Source organism: Curcuma longa, chromosome 11 (assembly GCF_044706935.1).
Source record: "Curcuma longa cultivar G26 ecotype Majalengka, Jawa Barat chromosome 11, ITB_CL_G26_1.1, whole genome shotgun sequence".
NCBI classification, from domain to species: domain Eukaryota; kingdom Viridiplantae; phylum Streptophyta; class Magnoliopsida; order Zingiberales; family Zingiberaceae; genus Curcuma; species Curcuma longa.
The window spans coordinates 27,030,052-27,041,606 of NC_133871.1; the positions used below are offsets into that span (position 1 = coordinate 27,030,052).

The following is an 11,555-nucleotide window of genomic DNA, read 5'->3' on the forward strand; positions in this document are numbered from 1 at the left end:
CAATTTACTTTTTTTGTCTTGTAAATTTCGGGGGGAATCCTAGCATATTTTTCAGATTTTTTCCCAGAAAGCTCATTCTTTATAAATAATCCGTTCGAGCATACGATTGTTCAACCACACAACCACCAAAATACTTTTGTAATTTAATTTAGCTTAAATTAATCTTTCATTTTGTATTAAATCCCAATTTTTCTCATGTAAATTGGATAATTTTTTTGCATTTTCTATTGTTAATATAAAAATTAGCATTCATACATTGACATTTATAAATCGTACTACTTGTGTATGATCAAGCGAGTTAAACTTGTGAACATCATAATTTCTATCATAACTCGAGTAAACTATATAATTTATGCTTTTTAAGTGTTCATCATGAATATTTTGCTATTTTACTGAAATTCATCCGACACTCATGTAATGGTTCCAATTAAATGAATCAGACAAGAATAAAATAACGTAAAATAAATGGTTCCGAGTAAAATAGTTAAAAGGGAATTCTGAAGTATAGTAGAACTGTTCTTTAAGTTCAAAAAAAAAAAAAAAAACCGATGAATGAACACGTCCAACAAAAACATAAATGAATGCGATGAATGATCATATTTCACTCAAATTACTGTCAATCTCTGAACGCGCCACAATCTGTAGAAATTAATGGCGATAGATCATCATGAATGTACTATGAGAACTTGTAACAAAACTGCCTTCAGTTCATGAACCTTTTTCTGCATTTTTAGTGCACAAACAAAGGAGAAGTCTTTGGAATGTGTTTGAGTCATGAGGATCAGCAAGGAGGAAAGCCATATCACTTGGAAGACCATCCGGATGTACAGATTCCATTAGTAGAAGATGAATCGAATAAATTTTGTGTCAGATAATCAAATTCTCAATTAGGTCCCTGAAGGAGACCTTCCTACTACTGTTGGTCTTTGTCATTTTGAGTTGAAAAGGAAGAAATCTCGCACAACAACCTAATAACTTCACCGGAATCTTGAACGTAGTATTTTGCTTTGCTTGGCTTTTGACCAACTGTGCATGCAAAAACTTTAGGAGCTGAGGGAATCTGATTGCTTGAAGTTGTACTGTTGATACTTTCAAACATGTCTTCATCGGATCGGTCGTCCCCGATGCACAGCACGAAATCTGGGGGCTTCCCACTCTTGGTCAGAGCCCCAATAAGCTTCTCGACTGCCACACCTTTACTCACTCCCTGCACATGATATTCTTCTTGTCAGTTCCTATATACAGCAAGAGATAAAGCAACCAAGAAGTCGACTAGCCAACATTAAAGCACACACCTGCGGTTTTACTTCAACGATATGCTGACCGCTCTTGACGACCACTGGTTCATTTGCCAGAACACTCTCAAGATGATCTAGCAGCTCTTTGGCTTGGCATGAACCAAAGTCGGGATCTGCATTTTGATGATGCCATACAATTGCACTCTCCTTTTGTTCTACAAAAGAGCCGTCTGTAGCCTCAGTGTACAATTGCATTACAGGTTGTGCGATCTTCATCCAATCCAAGACAGCAGGAACTGAGTTGATTCCCACTCGGCATCCTTTTTCCACCTAATGATTAGAATAAGACCAGATAGTAAAGGGACTAACATTATAAATTGCAAATCAAGTAGGATGAGGGGCTTTCACATACGTACCTGATGAAATAGCCATGTTCAGCAGCAATTCCCAGGTTTTCACATGAAGAAAACCAATCGCCAAGAGAGTCTCTGCCTCTCCCGCTTACAAGAAATACAGTATTGTTTGGATCACTACATAAGCTGTTCAGGATAGATAAGATTTCTTGGCTTGGAGTTTTGCTAGCGGATGCTTCAGGCATAATGGTGCCATCGTAGTCCAAAAATATAGCTCGACTGCAAGTGTTTTCGTAGGCAGATTTAATATGGCTTAATTTCAATTTTCTAAAATTTGGCGACAGGAAAAGCACCCGGGTATTTATGCCAAAGCCAAGATCCCAACACCTTTGATTGTAATGGTCCTTGCATGCTCTCTCCAGATCGTGAGAAAAACTGCTAGCCCAGTAAGAAACATGATGCGAACTGACAAACCGATAATGCTTTTCATGGCGCATCTGTTTTTCTGAATCTTCTAACTTCAGTGATAGATACAGAGCATCACAAACATCCTCTACACTCCAAGGGTTCACCCTAAAAGCTCCACTAAGTGATGGAGAGCAACCAACAAACTCAGATACAATAAGTGTGCTTGCATGAGCACAGCCAATACTGATACGTCTACTCTCATCCATTTTCTCAGTTCCCTGCCTACAAACTACATACTCATAAGGAACTAAGTTCATTCCATCCCTCACTGCATTTACAATGCAGCATTCAGCTGCCACATAAAAAGCAATTTTTTCATGGAAAGGCATAGGCTGGTGGATAAGTACCACTGGCTCATAGCCTGGAGTGCCAAATGAATCATTTATCCTTTCAGCGATAGTTATTGCTTCCTCACTTGCTTCTTTGACATCTCTCCCTGTGCTTCTAGCAGGATTCACAATCTGCACTAGGACAATATCCCCTCTAAGAGTAGGACTCCTCTCAAGTAAAAGCTCAAATGCTAACAACTTCAGGCTAATGCCTTTAAATATATCCATGTCATCCACACCAAGTAACAATTTCTTTCCCTTGAATTTTTCCTCAATCTCTGTGAACTTTTGAAATGGTATTAGGATGATTGAGTAAAGAATGAAGTCGGCCAATGTGAACACCCACTGAGAGAATCTTGATGCTCACAGTACGACCAAAGTATTCAAGTCCAATATAACCCCGTTTTGACTCGTAATTCAGTCCCAGCATCCTGCTACAACAAGACAAGAAGTGCCGTGCATAATCAAATGTCTGGAAGCCAATTAAATCAGCATTAAGCAGTGACTTGAGTATTTCATCTCTGACTGGTAATGTTCGGTATATTTCAGAAGAGGGAAATGGGCTATGAAGGAAGAAACCAATCTTCGCTCGGTGTACTCGTTTCCTTAAGAATGTTGGAAGAAGCATAAGATGATAATCATGGATCCACACAGAGTCACTGTCTGAGTTCATTACCGCCAAAACCTTATCTGCAAATTTGTTGTTTGCTGAAATATAAGCTTGAAAAAGAGAACGGTCAAAGAGATCACCCTTATGAAGGGAGATAGGAAGCATGTAATGGAAAAGAGGCCAAAGTTGCTGCTTGCAGAATCCATGGTAGTGCCTCTTAAAGAGATCAGGTGGAAGGAATGTCGGCATGCACTTATATTCTGCCAAAAGCTTCTGGGAAACCTTGTCTTGCTCGCTTATGTCTATATCAGCCTTAAGATTTCCTACATACATGACTTCAGTATCAGAAGAAAAACCATCTTTAAGCTGAAATAGAAGTGAGTCATCATCCCATGCGAAGCACCATTGTCCAGTTTTTTCATCTTTAACAGAGTTCAGTGGAAGGAAATTGGCTACAATGATTTTGCGGTTCTGGATTGATAGTTTAGGACGACATAAATCTTCTTCAGTACTTGTTCCATCCATGTCATTTATGATTCCTGCAGTTGTCATCACTCTAGAAAGTGACTTAATAGTATCAAAATCTATTGTATTATCAGACCCCAAGTCAAAAAGGTTGACAGTGATTGTGATTGTTTGTGACCACATTTTTCTCAATGCTCTATGAATCTCAATGAGTGATAGCAAAGGAGAAAGAGCTCTCAGTTACAAATACACCCCAAAATTCTTCCAGAGTTCATATACAGTAAGCCTAGGAATCAAAACTGTGAAACAAACAGAAGACATATCAAAAACCATTAAACACTTGGTCCAGTAGGCTCATAAAGGATACATACTACAAGCTACACAGCTGTTAAAAGTTTAAATAAACATCATACATATGACATACGATTATTATCAAGCATATATCAACAGAACATTGCAAATTCAAAACATTTTTCAGAATTTAAAACCTTCAGAGTTTTGCATGCATATAATCAATTGTTAAATAATGATAATAAAATAAGAAAAAATATATGCTTTATTTTCAATGTGAAGGTTGAATATACGTATAATAAATTAACTGAAAATTAACAATAGGCGAGATTCCTAGAATGGCAAGGTTCACCAACTATATCACAACTGAAAAGTGAAGAAAACATTCAAGTGAAAAACTAAGGGTTCTAGAATTTGAGAGATTTCATTGTCTATGCAATTACATGAGTAAACATAAATCAGCACAGCATGGAAGCTATTGAATGTTTGTGAAGTGTGATTTTCTGTACTTGAAGAGGAGATATCATACATAAAATAAAGGGCAAGTTACAGATTTTATGCATGAACCAGTGTGGAGGAACAAGATCCTTAGATCCCTATATCATCACTTATTTATTGAATATCATTAAGACTCCCAAAATGGGTAATATCTTTAAAAACACACACACACAATGGATAACTGATTAGGTTCAACAGCTGCAGTCAATGCAATATAATTAGATCATCAATCTCTATATGACTATCAGTTTGCTATTCATTATTAAAATCAAAAGGCATCAAAAGTTCTAAAAAGTATCACAAAGTGCAACTGTAAAAATGTAGCGAAAAGACAACTTGAACTAACCAACAAAGAACTGGATGACACCTAATTCAGGAGATTTGATGATGCTTAAGTGATTGTTAAGTCTGAAAAAAAAAAATCTTGAATGACCAAGCATAATCACAAACAGACAGTTTATAATTTATATTAACAGGGATGCTGCAAGGAGGAAGAGAGATACAGTATAAAAACATATATCATAGGATGTTATACTAAGACTTCTTTGTACAAACTATTATTTCAATTTTACCAAAAACAGATGCATCTAGAACATATATCATAGGATCTATCAGTGTTTTTGATAGATCCAGAGGTTGAGCCTTTCTGATTCTAGTAAATACTTTTTCCTTTTATATGGATATATAGTAGGAATTCATTGGTATAGTTTATTGACCAAAAATGTAATTTTTTGAATGTTGAAATAATTGAATTTTTTTATACTTAATAATACCCTTTCAACATGCAGAATGATTTGGTCAATGATAATTGTTTTTATGCTGAATGTCATCATTACAATCCATTATTGTTGTCATAATGTTTAAATCAAATAGGAATAAGACGACGAATGGTTGAAAAGACCAGTTTAACATTATAATGAATGCTGGTAACTTTCACCTGGCGTCACCAAAAGACAAATCCCATCACTTAAGAATTTGACAAAAAAAAAATTGAGAAACTAACTTCACAAGTTTGGTCATTGACAATTCTAAAATATAACTGAATTTGAAACACCACTAAATCTATCACCGAGTCACATTTGCAAAAATAACTCAGGGCATGGAATGCAAACTTCCAATTTGGCAACAAGGGAAACAATAACTTATTGCTTCTAATCACCCTCAATCTTCCCGCAAAAGCCATTTAGACATCCCCCCTCCTGATTGAAACCTCACAAGCACCACCTGAAGGAAACACTAGAAGTCACAAAATCATTGGTGTCGCTCACATAAAGGAAAATTGTTGCTAAATGGGATCGCCATTACTAACTGACCATGGCTGCCATGATGTGCTGACTATTGCATATGAAAGTAGGGAATTTATAACAACAAATCTGGTAGCCACGGCTGTGACATGAACTCCAATTTTGTACAACATCACCTAGAAAACTGACCGAGATAATCAGGCGTACCAATTAAGGGTTTATCTAAAGGTCTACATTCAAGTCAGTCACGCAGATTTAGAACATCCATTTAATAAACATAATGGCAGTGCCCTTTGCAATCGGTCATCACAATAAATACTGGATTGCTTTTTTCAGTCTTAGCAAGATGATACTAGTCTTGTAAGTTTAAGAAATAAGTTTTAATCAGACAAAACAAGCCTTATCCCAAAGTGGGGTCAGCTAAGACAAAACTTTCAATCACCAAGCAAAATTCTTCGCGTGCTAAGAATTGAAACCGTCTCTGAGATAAGCATGAAAAGATAATGAAAAACCAAGAAAGCACATAAAAGCCGTCTCCAAATGTAAAAACGTCAAAATCAACTTAATTATTACGTCCGTTTCCAAATAGTCACCCCATTTTTTCCATATGTGGACACAAGAGATAAACCTAAAAAACAATATCCGCAAACAAACCAACAAGAAGAAAAAAAGTGAAACAAAATCCGACCTTTGTAGAAATACTCTCCTCGCGTATGCATAAACAATCGCGGCGACAGATAAAATTCGTTTTTTTTAGAAAAACAACAAATTCGACCGACAGAGGCAAGCTCATCCAGAATCTCCCAAACCAAACAACATCAGGGCAATCTCCCAAACCAAACCTCTCGATCCAAACTTCCTCAAACGCTGACCACGCAGACGCCAGTCAAGCAACAAGCACAAACAAATCCATCAAGAACCCACCGCTAGCATCCTAACATCAGCCAAGTCCAACCAGTGGCACTCACCTACGAGTGCGGCAACCCGGAGCGAAAGCCTCGATCTTACAGAGGGCCTCGACGCGCAGTCAAAGCAGCTCGAGAGACGGCGTCGCTTCTTCTCGCTCGCTCTCTGCCTGGAGATTCGAGATGGCGACGAAGCGGAGGGCAGACCAGAGGGGGAGATGGAAACGTTCGGTGAGGAAGGGGATCGAAATGGACGGCATTAAATCTCGGCTTTATTGGTTTTATAGCGCTTTTCGCCATGCTTCCTCTCTGTCTCTTTTTAATAAATGTTTATCCAGTTATTTAACTTTATTTATTACTAATAATATTTTTGCTATAATTCCTTTAGCCCATCAATGTGTACTTATTTACGAGACTGCCACTTAGCCATGTTTCAAAAACACCCTTGTACTTCTGAACATTTGCAAACCAATCCCGCAACTATATATTAAATTATGAGCCTAAGTTAGGATTGGATAAGGTTGGGATACCTAATTGGAACACTTGACCATATCCTTTATAAATTACAGAGAGAGGAAGGTTTTGATGGGACATTAAAAATTAATTAATTAAATTTTTATTCAAAAAAGTAGGATCAATTAAAATAAGATGATTTTAAATATAATTAGCAAATGAATGAAATGATAAATCCAATTGAAGAAGTACAAATGGCCCCAATTGTATGATTTAATTAGTTATTGTCCTATCATATTTTTCATCTCACAAATATTCTTATTTCAATATTATTATATTAATTACGACTAAAATTATTATAAAATAAATTAATTTAATATTATTATATCAAAATATTTTTTATTATAATTTATTTAGGATATAGTTGCTACAACTATTAAAGTAAGTTTGATAAGCTTGAGAATTTTAAATTAAATTTATAAGCATTATTTTAATATAAAAGTATTTTATATATAAAATTTTAATCAAATTAAAGTAGTTTTAACCTGCATTATTTATTTTTTGCTTTTTAATTAACGTGTCATGCACCATTATCCATAATGCCAAGATTAGGTTTTGAAAAAAGTAATTAATTAAAAGTTGATTGCCTTAAAAGTTTTGTTAAGTTAATTTAAAATTATCAACATGGATATGACTTTCTAAGATTAATATTTGGCCAATTCAATTTTCCTCTATAAATATTCTTTTTTTTTTCTTTTTTTTTTGCATTCCAATTATTGGAGAAATAAATTAGTGGTTTGGTTGACGATAAAGAAAATGATATATATTTTTGTATTTAATCATTTTAATAAGACGGCATGAATAATTAATTAATCGTTGACAAAAAGCAATTGGATAAGATTGGACTGCAAAACCAATTAATTATCATTAATTGAAATTTAATGGGTTGTAGAATATTTCATGATTTATATATATTAAAATTTACATATAAAAATAACAATGCTATTATTATTATAAAACTCTTTTTTTTATTTCATTTCATGAATAAATAAATATTAATCAAATCAAAGATAGTGTTAGCCAAAATATAGGAAGCTTTTAACCTAAGGAAGGGAACACACACATCTTCATAAAGAATCTAAGATGAAAGATCAAAATAGGGTTTGACAATTAGTGACAAATCATGCAAATCGTGCCACAACATTTTAATATCAATTTCACATATTAATAACACGAGAAATAAATTTTAAATTCACTATAAATAGGATAAGAATAATAACATCATAAACAACTTAAAATGTGATTCAATATAAAATATTATTCATGTTGTTAAATTTCTAGAGAGACAATCTAACCTACTCCACCTTGCCCCACTCGTAATTATACTTGTTATGCATATATTTTGCTTAAATTTGAATTGCCACGCAAGAGCATAGGGAATCAATTTCATAACTCATTTCTCTTCTCACTACAAGAATTCATTTCATAACTCATTTCTCTTTTCACTACGTATGGCAATAGGTTGGATTTGATATCAGATTATGTATTCTCTATCTCTATCCTCATTTATTATATTCATCGTCATACTCATCCTCATCCTTAGGTATTCACATCCCTACTTTCTCGCTTAATGAGAAGTTAAAAATTTGCTCCACCTAGTCTTATTATTGTACACCTTAGCAATGTAAGAACAGTGACATTATTATTTCTCTCGATCGGTGGATAAAATATCAAACTTACTTGATAAATCAATTGTCATTAATCAAACAAGTAAAAGAGAAAGGTAAATGTGGCAAGTATTTCTTGAATAAGACAAAGATGTGCATTCTAACCCATTTATAAATTTTAAGGGTCATTTTGAAAAATTAAATTTTTAAAGGATGCACGCGCAAAGTTGTAATTAAAGATAGGATGCATTATGCACAAGGTCGTACGTAAAGCTAAGAGTCCCCCACATACAAAAAGATCTATTGTATTCATGTGACGGATAAGGTTGTCAACCTAATCTCTAGGATTCGCTTGATATGTCATGTATCCACCTATCTCATCCATCGTCGTTTATATCTCTTCGACCATGCTATCTCTTGATCATTCATCATTTTCAAAATAAATTTCGTAAAAGGATCCTTCGTAGAATTTGATCTCGATCATAATGAAGAAGCAATGAATAGCTAAGACGAATCTATCTTTCCATTGATCAATGGCTAAAAAGATTGTAGCCTAGTCGAGGACCGAGCTACCTTAAGATCTTTTCTTTTTATAATTTATTATTATTTTTATTTAGGTTTAGGTAAGTGGATAGGTGAAGGAGTTATTTAAAAAATGCAACAGCATGATTTGAATATTTGAAAATTTAGATACGTGGTTTAACAAATTGTAGGTTTATCAACTTGGTGCCAAACACATCGAATGGGGTGGGTCCCTGACATAGCTACATGGCCCCGAATGGTGAGAAGTCGGGTACAATTTAACTGGAGGCCCTTATCCTGAACATGGAGGATGGCGTATCCGTGATTAATGACAACGTCGAGGGCTGTCATTGGGACACTTGACCCGAAACGGACGACATCGCCATGCTCGGCCCGGTTGTCGAGGGCGATCCGACGGACGATGCGCGCGAGCATATCCACAGCGGACGGTTGCGATGGGTCGGATGGAGGTGGGCGGCGGCGGGACCCGCGTTATCTATTGTATGCGGGGGCGGAGGGCGCCGCTGTCGTTGACGCGGAGGCGTGGGGCGGAAGGAAGGAAGGAAGCGATGGGGTTGCGCCACGAGGGCCGAGATCGTTGTGGGACCCGCCTCGGAAGATTTAGTCGCAGCCAATCACGTCGCTTGGACTTCGACCGTCCAGTTCTCCCCACGCGGACGTCGACGCCTGTCTGGCCTGCACTTTCTTTATGTCCAGCCTCCGTTTTTCTCAAGTAATTAAAATCTATGTGAAAAATATATAATATGGTAATTTAACTTAAAATAGTTTTTTTTAAATAATTAATCCGAAATGGTTAATTTAATACTTCAATTTTGAAATCAAGATGATTAAATGTAAATTTGTTATCAAATTAATAATCTTATTTATATATGTATATATATATATATATATATAAAGTTTTACTATACTTTTAAATTCAATTTTATTTGGCTGATTAGATTTGAACATAATGAATTGAGAACCAAGTTTACTTGAGAAGCCAAGATTTATAAGATTGAGCCCACTGGATAAACTCATATTTTCAAAGTTTGAATGTAATGTGAAGTATTTTGGTGCAAACATATCTTAAGTCATTGGATTTGGCTAAGTTATTAGGTGATTTTGATATGTGTTTAACAATAATAATAATAAGTGAGATGTTATTTTAATATATTTGTAAGTGTGCAGTGTAGAAATTTAAAAAGGTATTATATGTGTGTAAGAAGTCTAAATAGGTTAAAATTAATTGTATATTTAAAAAATTAAGAAGTATAAATTGGTCAACATTGATTAGATATTTGATAGATGGGGAAGAATTTTAATTAATGTCTATAAAAGTTGAAGAGAAGATTGATAAATTTGAAAGAAGTTTAACTAAGTGTCAGTAAAAGACCAAGAGATGCTTTGTAAGTTGAATAAGACCTATAGGTAAGGTCTCCTAAAAGAATGAATGTACAACACATGGGTTGTTAGGTGTCCAAGTTTATTCATAGGTTAAAGACTATGTCGGTTTGATCTTGGTGTGCTTTGCGATCCCACCCTAGACACATATACTCGAGTAGGTTTACTCGTGCTAATTAATTAGAGACTTGATTAGGCAAGCAGGAGGCTAAATCAAAGGACAGATTTCTAAGAAGACCTTGCAGCTTGGGAACATCCCCGCTCAAGAATATTTTTGGAAAGACATTATAGCCAACCCGCTCGAGTATATCCCCGTTCAAGAGAACACCCATCCAAGAACACCCTCGGGAAGACCGACCAAATCTATTACTCTATCATCTCTTTATTAGCTGATCATACAAGAGCATCCCTCTGAAAACGTTCTCTGCATGTCTGTTCGGACCATGAGAACATCCCCTCATGGGAACATCTCTCCCGATTTTGACTCCTCCACCTATTAAATTTAATCATTCTTGTTGATAATGTTTTAAGCATGGATCTAACAGGAGTAGTGGTGTCGTAAATATGAGTTTAGTAGGAGTTGTCAAAAGGAAGTTCATGTCAGTCGACGGAACATACAATGTCTCATGTATGATGAGAAGAAGTTAACCTTGGGCCCCTACTTGAGCATGTCATGTGTGTTGGGTAGTGTCTCTTAATAGAAGACAGTGGTGGTCTTACATCAACCCATGTCTTTTTGACTGTTTACTAGCTCATGTGGCAGCCTGCAAGGGCTTATCTCACTAGTATATATAAAAGGGTGTGTGCAACAAAAGGGGTAACAACAAGTAATTGTAAGTGACTTTAAGTCAAGAAAGTTAATCCGGTTAATTATTCTCTTCTTCGTCCTCTGTTAGAACCCCTGCGAGCTAGAGGGGGGTGAATAGTTTCGATCGCTTCTCGTCTTGATCTTATGCTCGTCGTTTGAATGCATAACGGAAACCTTGATTCAAACATAACTCCACATACACAACTCTTGAATTTTACTTGATATCCGCCTCCTTGAGGCAACTAATTCAAGGGTTTGCTCCAAGCTATCTATCTTCACTATGAACTCCTCCTTTTCAGATAC

At 35.6% G+C, this 11,555-nt stretch overlaps 1 long non-coding RNA gene and 1 pseudogene across 1 annotated transcript; both read right to left on the reverse strand.

Annotated features, from left to right (window-relative positions):
* Positions 1-640: 640 nt before the first annotated feature.
* Positions 641-3,795, reverse strand: LOC141838430 (putative alpha,alpha-trehalose-phosphate synthase [UDP-forming] 9; annotated as a pseudogene).
* Positions 3,796-5,313: 1,518 nt separating this feature from the next.
* Positions 5,314-6,522, reverse strand: LOC141838431 (uncharacterized). Its single transcript, XR_012602643.1, has 3 exons — positions 6,465-6,522; positions 5,566-5,672; positions 5,314-5,476 (listed from the first exon to the last, which is right to left on the reverse strand). It is a non-coding gene; the product is annotated as an uncharacterized LOC141838431 (long non-coding RNA).
* Positions 6,523-11,555: the final 5,033 nt, after the last annotated feature.